The sequence below is a fragment of the Eleutherodactylus coqui genome, chromosome 4, assembly GCF_035609145.1.
Source record: "Eleutherodactylus coqui strain aEleCoq1 chromosome 4, aEleCoq1.hap1, whole genome shotgun sequence".
Taxonomy (NCBI): domain Eukaryota; kingdom Metazoa; phylum Chordata; class Amphibia; order Anura; family Eleutherodactylidae; genus Eleutherodactylus; species Eleutherodactylus coqui.
Window position 1 is genome coordinate 50,128,582 of NC_089840.1, and position 9,402 is coordinate 50,137,983.

General features: G+C 41.2%; 1 long non-coding RNA gene across 1 annotated transcript; it reads right to left on the reverse strand.

Moving 5' to 3' along the window:
• Positions 1-1,301: 1,301 nt before the first annotated feature.
• LOC136624606 (uncharacterized) lies at positions 1,302-8,463 on the reverse strand. The gene is made up of 5 exons (XR_010792358.1): positions 8,357-8,463; positions 6,401-6,538; positions 4,828-4,962; positions 3,709-3,861; positions 1,302-1,399 (listed from the first exon to the last, which is right to left on the reverse strand). It is a non-coding gene; the product is annotated as an uncharacterized lncRNA (long non-coding RNA).
• Between the last annotated feature and the right edge of the window lie 939 nt (positions 8,464-9,402).

Genomic DNA, 9,402 nt, shown 5'->3' on the forward strand with positions numbered 1-9,402 from the left:
CTTATTGTACCCTATGGGGATTACGATGGGCTACCTAATAAGATAGTAGACAATATGTGATAAGACGATAGAAAATCAGGCCAGAGCTATGCTTGGCCTTTTTAGATGACAAGTTGTCTAGAGTCCTAAATCATATGGTAGTATTCATGCTAATTTTGTATTACCGCATAAATGGTCATAAATGGTCTGAATGCGATGGCTGTGATTGCTTCTTGGGGCGCTGCAATGATTGGCTGAGCCATGGAGTTCGAGAACCAATCACAGCCATTGCTTGCTTCCTTTACCAGGAAGCAATGTTGTGTTCCAAGAGATGCAAAAAGATAGGATATGCAGCGAATATACCTCATGTAGGGTGCTTTCAGACGGCAGTATGCATAAGTACAATCGCCATTATGGAGCGTAGTTGAGCATGAACAGGATTTTTTCTCTTACCTTTCTCGCCTTTTCAAACTCTGCGGTATTGCGTGCGAGTTTGAAAAACAGCAGCGAGAAGACAGGTCCTGCCCTATCTTTCCCGCACGTAGTATCAACTACATGCATAGTATTAACTACATGCGGGAAAGATACGACAAGTCCTATCTTTTCTCAGGCATAGGATTCACACCCAAGGGATCTCCTTATGGATCTAGTCCAACAGAATGCAATAATATGCTCGCTCAAGTAGTTATATACTACTTTTTCCCTGTGAACGGTGTAGACTACACGGCCACCAGTGACTGAATACTTTGTATGCTACACTACGTAGTCACCAAGGACCGAACACGTGATATACTAGTCAGTTACCTGGTACTGGTCTATGTGTATACTACTTGTTAATGTACATACCACTGTCCCACCAGGAGCAAGACACTATACATACCAGTGGAGCATTAGGGAATGGACATTGTATGCCACACCAGAGATTGAATGTGCCAAAGTATTACCAGGCACTGTTCAGCGTATATACCACCCCATTACAAGGGACTGTAATCTACAAATACTACTTGGCCACAAGGAATATACCACTGGGTCACCAAGAACTGGCACTGTATATATGATCATTAACTGTACAGCTCAAACAGTTTTCTTCCTACCAAAATATTAAAACTCTAATTTCTATTAAATTCTCCCTAGAATGTCTATAACATGGGGAATATAGACTGTAAGTCCATTGGGGGCAGGGGCTGCTGCGAGTGAGTGCAATATCAATACAACGCTGCTGAGTACGTCAGCACTGCATAAATAAGAGAAATAGCGAAACCACAAATATCTGCAATTGCAAGCAAAATTTATTTTATTTTTTATGCTTTATGATTTGGGTAGAAAGAATATAAGAACAAGTTCTAGAACTTTAATAAGATGATTATGAGAAGAAAAATCACATTGATATAAGATTGTTGCCGTCCACTTGTTGGTGAATCTGTAAGATAAATAACAGCGCAGGTTAGCCACAGAACTTATATTGGGCTTGGATCAAAATATGTCATCATGCTATGGATTTATCTTTTTGTCCTCCAGCCCCCATCTGGGAGATCCCTACTGCCCACTATGGGATGCCAGGTATTAGGTATTATCTGCATTCAGGTATTAGAAGTCTTGTCTGCTGTCAGGTATTGGGACTTTAAAGGGGTCCTAATCTGACATCTAGGCCTCCACCTCCTTTCAGTACAGGATTGCGGACAGCAATGTGATATTGAAACCATGAATGATAAGTGTGCCATGTAATTGACAGATGATAATTTTCATGTATAATGATATTTATTTCCTGTGCTGTTACAAATAAGTTTATTTTTCTGTCTGTTAGTGCATTCTCATGTGAAAGAGCCCTATCTGGGTACATATTACACGTGCATACATCCTGCACACGGGCATTTGGGCGCAGTGCACAGTATTAAAACGCTTGTGTGAGAGAGACATTAGGTATAAGTAGCAGATGTAACATTGTAGTGAGTAGTGACGTTTGAAGAGGGGCATTCCAAGCAGTAGAGAACCTAAGGAGTGGAGTATAACAGATGGGTTGACCTTATGTTACTTTATGTTCCGCCCTTCAGATCCAAAACTAGACCAAAGACAGTGTATCTGCTTTACCTGAGGTGCTCTTTTAACTCCTTAACGCTATATGACATAAGGTTACGTCATGGCAGCAGGGTATTTAACACACCAGGATGTAAACTTACATCATTTGAATGGAGCGGGATCAGAAGCAGAGCACAGAGCAGAAGTCGTCTGTATCCGATAGCCAGCCTCCTGCTGCAACACTCGAGATCAATGAAAACATTGATCTCTGCTTTTAACCCCCTACATGCTGTGATCTATGAAAATAGTGGCATGTAAGGGGTTCACAGAGGGAAGGTGCTCCCTCTGTGACATCATTAGACCCCTGCGATGTAATCGCAGAGGGCCAAAAAAAATAATTTCCATAAACAGGGTTTTTATTGTGGAAAAGCCTAAAAAAAAAATAAGAATTTTGGTATCGTTGTAAATGTACTGACCCGCAGAAAAAAAACTTATTGTGGCCTTTATACTGCATGGTCAATGCTGATAAAAAAAACATATTGCTGAATTCATGCTGTTTATACCCAGGACTGCGACGGTAAGAAAAGGGCATCCGCTACGTCTAGAAGAAAGCAGGTTTCATCACCAACACAGAAAAGGGTTCTTTACTGTAAGAGCAGTAAGACTGTGGAACTCTCTACCTGAGGACGTGGTGATGGCAAAATCCATAGAGGAATTTAAGAGGGAACTAGATGTCTTTCTGGAGCGGAAGCATATTACAGGATATAGATTTTAGGGGAGCAGCAGGTTGTTGACCCGGGCATTACAGACAGGTAGGAACTATTAACAGGTTGAACTAGATGGATGTTGTCTTCATTCGGCCTAGCTTACTATGTTACTATGTGTTTTCAATCCCTGCTCTAAAAACAATTAATAAAAGTTTTGCAATATATTATATTTATCCAAAAATGTTACAAATAAAATTTGCAGTTCGCCACACAACAAACAAGCCCACATAAGGCCATGTTGACAGAAAAATAATAAAGTTATGGCTTTTGGAAAGTGGAGATAAAAATCCCTAAAAAATCGTTGTGTTCTTATGTCCAAAATAGGCCATGTCCTTAAGGGGTTAATTAAAAACTCAGGTAATTTTTTGAAGATATATTGATGACATTCTTATACTAAATGATCAGGGTGATATTTGACCATGAAGAATCCCTTTATGTTTTTTTCCATTGGAGGAGCTTGGTCACATGACAACCCAGCTTCCATATTTAGGCACTTTATATCAGGATGGGGCATGCCATTATATTGCTCATATGACTTTTGTCATCTAGTCTGACCTTATTTATTGGTTTAGGTGTTCTGTGTACACTTAGATGTATTCTTCTCTGAGTGATACATGTTTGATCCTGTCATGATTTTAAGTGTTTTTAACTCTTTGTGTCCTTAGAAAAGTTTATATATGTTTATCTATTATGGTAATGTGTGCATTTCTAATTTTATGCAGCTTTTCCTCTGTTATACTTATTATTTAAGCACAAGAATTTGCAGCACATGTCAGCGTATTGAGCGGTGGCCGCCCTTGTTGTTTCGGTGCTGTTGATTGTCACATGACTACATACTGTACCACTAACCCATTCCCCTGCAAGGGGAAATATTGTTGATTTGGATAATATCTACAAGCTGCTAAAATGTAGAAACCATACTGTAACAGCTTTCATTTTACATTACCTTCTTTATTTTACGTGGATCCATAGAAGCAAAAGATGGCTCCTTGTTTACTTGCGTCATAACAGCAGCCTTTGGAATAACAATCGGTAGCACTTATTCCAGGGGAACCACATTCTTTCCTATTTTCGGGGCTGATAGAACACTGATCCACATCTGGAAGGAAAGGATATTGAATGTTATTATTCCAATAAGACAAATATATGAAATTCTGTTAACCCCTTAAAGTCCTGTTTTTTGGGGTCCTAAAGGACCAAACACTTTTCAGCACAAGTGGGGGTTTTATGGCTGTATTTATTTCCGGCCTGCCAAAATTATTTTTGCTGCATTATCTTTCTTAGATATATAGCTGTATTTTAATAGCTTTTTCTAATTGATTTTTTCCCCCCTTTTTCCCTTTGTTTTATTAGGAGTAATGTGCACATAAAAGTTAAAAAAATTATTATTTTTTGAATATATAGTTGATTATTTTAAAAATTATTATTTTTATTATTAAAATAAAGTTCGCTATTTTGTGTTAAACATTTTGATATATAATTTGTATAGTCTGCAATTGCATCAAAGATATGGTGGTAGTCGTCGACGATCATGTGATCGCTGGGTACCATGCAGAAAATGGCACTGCCACTTCCTGCATTCTCTATATAACGCTCATTGAGGACTATGTAACCCATAAAAAGAGAAGGTAGAAGTGGTTAGAAAGAGCTTCTGTCTTCTCATTCAGGTAATCAGCTGTGTCAGACCTGATTCTGCTAGATGGCAGGGGAAGCTTTAATCTTGTGCCATATTTTTATTATGGGGGAGGATTAGAGACCATGACCAAGCATCGTATATTTACAGCTCCTGGTCTTCAAGGGGTTAATATATCATCATGCAGAAATATGACTGCTTCCTGCCCCAGCTTCCCCAAGTTCCTTACTAGTCAATCATCACTATATCTGTGATGTTATTGGAGCAGAGTCACTGGTACTATTTAACATATAATTCAGGGGTCTGGGAAAGTTGGATGACAACCGCCCTAAGACCTGAGATTTGCACCGTCTGGCACCCAGCTATCCAAGAAGCTGATGTAACTGTCTTTATCGTCTGTTCAGATAATGACTTGAAGAAAAACAGTCCTACCTCGAAATTTTTGGTGGTAGCATGACTGCGTGCTGTGGTCATAGCAACAATTCCTGTTGTGGCATTGGCGGGTGCTGATTCCTACGTAGCCGCAACTTATTCTATTGGCCACATTGCATGAATTCCTCTGCAATGCTGGAGATATTTATGGAAAGAAAGAAGAGCAAGAGCTGCAATTATTTCAGTGCAATGAGGGAGCATACATTTTAGGTAATGAGGATACAGTTTTATGTCATATACACACCGGAGGGCGCTGTAGCTCCATTTTATGACAAGATGCAAATCTGCAGCTATAGCAGTGAGAAATAATTTATATATGTTCTGGTTGAAACATATAAATAAATGTATTCACTCTTTTAAAAAACTTCTGAACGTACATGGCAAGATGGCAAAATGCCCTGAACAGAAGTGGCCCCCTGCCCTCCCACCCATGCACACTACATACAGATTGGCTGCGATGCTGTATGCTGCCTATCTATACATATAATAAACTGGGTAGTTATCTATTTCTATAGACGCATTGGCTGAGATGACATCTAGATTCACTGACAGACCAGCCAGTATTCTCCCTTCCCGTTGCACCCGTCACCAAACTTCTTGAAGCTTTCTGCTACTGCCTGGCACTGAGTGACCATATATTACCAGCTCACAGAACTAGGATGGCCACTAGTCCAAGGCAAGAGCCAGGCAGCAGACTGAGAGGAGCCCAAGACAGGAACAGTATGAAGCAAAGGTCAGATAGCAGCTATTACTGAAACAAGTATGTGAAACTTCTCTCCTGCTAGGTAATTAAAGTGCATTTATTTTCATGTTCCTGTCACCCCGTCCCCCTCTAGAGGGAACTATAACTCCCAGCTACACACAGCTAAAAACCCAAGGAGCCTTCTTAGTAGAGAGGTTACACACAAGACACGCTGGTGTTCGGTTTCTCTGGCAGCCAGTATGGTCCTCGAACTGATTGTTAATGGCCACACATGTTTGTAGGTAAAACTGCTGCTTATCTGCAAAACAGCAGAGACTTTAAAAGTCAGTTTGAAAACTATGATCGCTGGGTACCATGCAGGAAATGGCACTGCCACTTCCTGCATTCTCTATATAACGCTCATTGAGGACTATGTAACCCATAAAAAGAGAAGGTAGAAGTGGTTAAAAACAGCTCCTGCCTTCTCCTTCAGGTCCTCAGCTGTGTCAGACCTGATTCTGCTAGAAGGCAGGAGAAGCTTTAATCTCGTACCATATTTTTATTATGGGGGAGGATTAGGGACCATGACCAAGCATCGTATATTTACAGCTCCTGGTCTTCGAGGGGTTAATATATCATCATGCAGAAATATGACTGCTTCCTGCCCCAGCTTTCCCAAGTTCCTTACTAGTCAATCATCACTATATCTGTGATGTTATAGGAGCAGAGTCACTGGTATTATTTAACATATAATTCAGGAGTCTGGGAAAGTTGGGTGACAACTGCCCTAAGAGCTGAGATTTGCACTGGCTGTCACCCAGCTATCCCAGAAGCAGATGTAACTGTCTTTGTCGTCTGTTCAGATAATGACTTGAAGAAAAACAATCCTACCTTGTGATCTACGGTGGTAGCATGACTGCGTGCTGTGGTCATAGCAACAATTTCTTCTGTGGCATTGGCGGGTGCTGATTCCTACGTAGCCGCAATCTCTTCTATTATAGTACACGTTACATCCACTCCTCTGCAATGCTGGAGATATTTATTGAAAGAAAGAAGAACAAGAGCCGCAATTATTTCAGTGCAATGAGGGAGCACACATTTTAGGTAATGAGGATACAGTTTTATGTCATATACACACCAGAGGGCGCCGTAGCTCCATTTTATGACAAGATGCAAATCTGCAGCTATAGAACTGAGAAATTATTTATATATGTTCTGGTTGAAACATAGAAATAAATGTATTTACTCTTTTAAAAAACTTCTGAACGTACAAGACCTCTCTAGTTTTAGAGACAGAAAAGAAGAAAGTTCCGTGAGATTGTCGGTGCTGCATTTTTTTTAAGATGGCAAAATGCCCTGAACAGAAGTGGCCCCCTGCCCTCCCACCCATGCACACTACATACAGATTGGCTGCGATGCTGTATGCTGCCTATCTATACATAAAATAAACTGGGTAGTTATCTATTTCTATAAACACATTGGCTGAGATGACATCTAGACGCACTGACAGACCAGCCAGTATTCTCCCTTCCCGTTGCCCCCCCATCACCAAACTTCTTGAAGCTTTCTGCTACTGCCTGGCACTGAGTGACCATATATTACCAGCTCACAGAACTAGGATGGCCACTAGCCCAAGGCAAGAGCCAGGCAGCAGACTGAGAGGAGCCCAAGACAGGAACAGTGAAGCAAAGGTCAGATAGCAGCTATTACTGAAAAAACTATGTGAAACTTCTCTCCTACTAGGTAATTAAAGTGCATTCATTGTCATGTTCCTGTCATCCGGTCCCCCTCTAGAGGGAACTATAACTCCCAGCTACACACAGCTGAAAACCCAAGGAACCTTCTTAGTAGAGAGGTTACACACAAGACACGCTGACATTTGGTTTCTCTGGCAGCCAGCATGGTCCTCGAACTTATTGTGAATGGCCACATGTTTGTAAGTAAAACTGCTGTCCATCTGCAAAACCGCAGAGACTTTAAAAGTCAGTTTGAAAACTGCTGGTTTACAATAAAACTACATTTCGGTGCATTATTTGGCTCTGCTGTGGCTGGTACGTGTGATCTCACCTTTTACAAGCGATGCCATGAATACCACCTCTAGAATCCTCACCTATTGGGTGAATGGAGGTCCACCAGATCTCACCTGCCATGCTCTCCATATACTTCAGTGGAAACTCGTCCACACACCAATGCCGCCACCTTTCCATTCATGTGTATGGAGAACGCAATGGTCAGGACTTTGCGAACAGGGATAAGGTAGTATCTGCAAAAAGCTGTACAATGGACCCCAGAATGAATTTTACTGGTGGGTCCTGGCACCCTGTCTGACACTGCCCTCAGTCATTATGTTCCCCTGTCAGTGCTTGCATAACAATCTCAATCAGCTACAGTGTCACATAGTAGTCCAAACCAGCCATAGTCTGTATGTCCTAACAGTGCTAGCCCATAAGTGACCCTATAGCTGGGCCAGACAGTCACAGTTCCCCTTTAACAAAAACCGCAAGTCCTAATGCATCCTCAAAACAGTGCCAGTCAAAGTGTAACACTGACTACCAGCCACATGACTTTCAATAAAGTCAGTCACAGTTCCCCCATAACAATGACAGTTATAGTGTTCCCATAAGAATGCCAACCAGCAGGAATACCCTCCTAAGCAGCAGCACTAATGCAAACTATACTGCTCCCATACTACCAGGTAGCCACATTGCTTCCACAACTGGCCAACTAGCCACAGGGCCCCATAATAATGACAATGAGGGACAAAATCAGCAGTTGCTCACACTTAGCTTAATCTTCTGTGCCAGGGGCTGGAGAAGATGTATAAGGTATATCATAATATCTACTTACCTTTATCTACCTCACCGTCGCTTTGGACATCACTTTCACTTTCGATCTCGCTTGGTTCAGCCAGACTCTGCTGTCCCAGGACAAGGATGACAGTCAGGAGTAACAACACTTTGGTACCCATGTCGGCTCTCGGTCAGAGGATGCAGGCTCTGTGTTTAGTGTTGGTATTTATATACTGTAGGGATGCTGTTTAACCAGTTTGCGGAACATTTACCGTGGGTGGGTACCATACTGCTTATGGTTACTACAAACAGTAAGATCTAACATTGCAAATGTTTATGGCCCCTAAAAAACAGATTGTGGACCAGTGATAGAGGGTTGGTGTGTGTCTAGTGATTATCACCGATGATATGAGGTACGATAAAGACCTGTAATCTATCAGGAAATATTGATAATACTTGTTATTTTATGTAATCTTTACAGCAATATCTTGGAGTTTCTATTAGACACCTGGGTAGATATGGGCAAGAGATGTGGCAGCTTCCCTTTATTTTCAGGTTACATTGGTTCGGTTGAACTAAAGAAGATATTAAACAGTGATAGTAAGATTTTTGGGGGTATATTAATACACACAGAGGGTCCTGGGTATGTAGGGGGCATTAGATAGCAGGAAATGAGGGTGGATACAGAAACTACTCGAGGTCTTGCACCAGGAAGCTTGAATTTTCTTAAAGTTCCCTTACTCCTGGGGAAACACCCCTGATCACTAAATATACTTTTAGACTGTAGTATGGTCACACTATGGCAATGCCTGAACATTTGTAACCAGGCCCATCACTCTGTAGCTACACCCTTGGGTGTAGGATTTGGCACAAAAATATTTCTGCTGGTCTGGGGTGGTTCATAGATTTATATTTGGAAGGTTAGGTTAGTTGATATCTAATGCCCCGGATGTCTAGGGTTGTGAATGAATTAATATTGAACATCTAAGGAAGATTAGAGTGTGGAAGGTGGAAATATCAAATATTTCTGTTGATTTAGAGTGCTAATGGGAATGAATGGGACATCACTGCAGGTCTACAGTAGTGAAGGGGTTAATGTTGCTG